This window comes from Vulpes vulpes, chromosome 13 (genome assembly GCF_048418805.1).
Source record: "Vulpes vulpes isolate BD-2025 chromosome 13, VulVul3, whole genome shotgun sequence".
In the NCBI taxonomy this organism is placed as follows: Eukaryota; Metazoa; Chordata; class Mammalia; order Carnivora; family Canidae; genus Vulpes; species Vulpes vulpes.
The window spans coordinates 7094296-7097180 of NC_132792.1; positions in this window are offsets into that span (position 1 = coordinate 7094296).

The window sequence follows — 2885 nt, forward strand, 5'->3', positions numbered from 1 at the left end:
CTTTTCCTTTATTCCCTTTCACTAATTTTTATATTCCCCAAATGAATGAGACCAAATAATGTTTGTCCTTCTCCGATTGACTTATTTCACTCAGCATAATACCCTCCAGTTCCATCCACATCGAAGCAAATGGTGGGTATTTGTCATTTCTAATGGCTATTCTAATGGCTATTCAATGGAATATTCCATTGTATACATAGACCACATCTTCTTTTTTTTTTAAATAAATTTATTTTTTATTGGTGTTCAATTTGCCAACATACAGAATAACACCCAGTGCTCGACCACAGCTTCTTTATCCATCATCTTTAGATGGACACCGAGGCTCCTTCCACAGTTTGGCTATTGTGGCCATTGCTGCTAGAAACATCGGGGTGCAGGTGTCCCAGCGTTTCACTGCATCTGAATCTTTGGGGTAAATCCCCAACAGTGCAATTGCTGGGTCGTAGGGCAGGTCTATTTTTAACTCTTTGAGGAACCTCCACACAGTTTTCCAGAGTGGCTGTACCAGCTCACATTCCCACCAACAGTGTAAGAGGGTTCCCCTTTCTCCACATCCTCTCCCACATTTGTGGTTTCCTGCCTTGCTAATTTTCCCCGTTCTCACTGGTGTGAGGTGGTATCTCATTGTGGCTTTGATTTGTATTTCCCTGATGGCAAGTGATGCGGAGCATTTTCTCATGTGCATGTTGGCCATGTCCACGTCTTCCTCTGTGAGATTTCTGTTCGTGTCTTTTGCCCATTTCATGATTGGATTGTTTGTTTCTTTGCTGCTGAGTTTAATAAGTTCTTTATAGATCTTGGATACTAGCCCTTAATGTGATAGGTCATTTGCAAATATCTCCTCCCATTCTGTAGGTTGTCTTTTAGTTTTGTTGACTGTATCCTTTGCTGTGCAGAAGCTTCTTATCTTGATGAAGTCCCAATAGTTCATTTTTGCTTTTGTTTCTCTTGCCTTCATGGATGTATCTTGCAAGAAGTTGCTGCGGCACAATTGAATATTTAATAAACATAATGTCAGCGAGTATAAAGGCCTTGAAAAAAATAAAACAGAGTGATGTATGAGGGAGTAACTGCAGGAGATGCTCTAGCCTGGGTGGTCCGGGAGGCCTCGCTGAGAAGATGACCATTTAGCTGAGATTTGAATGGTAAGAAACCAACAACAACAGTGGAAGGAAGCGTTTTCCTACCGAAAGAACGTGCAAAGGCCCTGAGGCTGGGACAGGCTTGGTAAGTGTCACAAGGAGAAGCCTGCACGGCTGGAGTGGAGAGCGAGGGGAGAGGGAGGGGATACATCACAGAGGGGCAGATCCCTGGGCCCTAGTCTGCATTCACTGAGAGACAAACGCTGAGATGGGGATTAGCACGCAGGAGGATTACTGGGATCACAGCTGCCAGGGAAACAGGATTTTAGGAGCGAGGCCTAAATCACAAGAGGCCACAACTGGCCCCTAGGGGGGTCTGGAGCTGGGATGCACCTGCAAAGTGGTCGTGTCTCAAGGCCACGGGGCCTGGGCTGATACCCTGCGTCGAGCAGTTACCAGCGGCCAGTGGATCCCAGGGCAGGGAGCGTGACCACGGCTGACGGGACTCCGTTAATTTCCGGAGAGCCGCAAGCTGCCGGCCCTCCCAGCAGCTGGGAGACAAGTGGCCTGGTTCCGAAGAAGGGCCAGACACCCCAGCATCCGCTCAGGCCTCAGTAAGGAGTTTGGGTCTCACAGCTTTCTGCGTGTGGAAAATAAAGCTCAGAGAGGGCAGTGGGTTTTCTGGTATCACACAGCAGGCTGGGGACAGAGCCGGGGTTACGTTCCCTGCTTCCTTACAATAATTCTTTCTTTCCCATCTCTTTCTAAGACCATAATATAACATTTTGCTCCACAGTCTGATGCTCAGGGCTTCCCAAAGCAGGGCCGCTTCTCTAAGTCCTTGGGAGTGGCTGTTTCTAAGGAATTGTCTTGATCTGCTTCTCCTTTAGACCCCAGGAGTGCTGGACCAGCACACGGGCGTACATCCATGCACGCGTGCAAATACACGTGTGCACACACACGCAAACGTGCACACAGACGGTGCAAACACACAAACACGCATTGAATAACAGTGCATTTCCCTGCACTTCTGTATCTTTGGTAAAGTGGACTCCCCAGCCTTTTCCGCGGAGTGACCCCCATCGGAGGTCATCAAGGGTGGGGACACTCTGAAATAAATTAGCTGAAGACTGATGACCTGGCCAGTGCGATTTCTTCTGTTCTCTGCAGATAACATCCCGCGGGGCCCCGAGACACTCAGCGGAGACGTCACCTTCTCCTGGGAGAAAAGGCATTTCCACACATTTCAGATTCCACTCTACCCAACAATGGCCAACGACGGACTTTGGATGCTCATAACCCTGTCGTCATCAAAAAGTTGAGGGCAGCTGGTCAGCACGAGCCGGTGCCTCAAAGAGCCTGGAAGCAGGACAGACAAGCTTTAATGTGACCTCTCGGAAGAGCAGAAAGGCCATGTTAGGGTTTGCCTCCATGTTCCAGAACATTCTGATCCTCCACGCTTATCCCTTAATTTCTTTTTTAAGACAACAGACAGGTGCATAGGGTCGATTCCATTGTCTTGCTTAGATTCCTGCGAGGTGCTGGGGTGATGGAGGCGGCTTGTGCTGGCTTTCTACTGAGCCTTGCGGGCCACGAGCCGGCTTGTCAACCCACCTGCTGCATCACCTTGGGCGAATCACCTAACCTCCTGAACCACGGCTGCAAAATGGAGATGACAACTCTGGCTCACTGTGTCCTGAGGACAAAGGGATGCAGTGCACGCATGTGCCTCTCAGACTCTAATGAGCGTGTCCCTTTCGGGATCTAGCAGGATGAACCACGGGTGGCACAAAACACTGG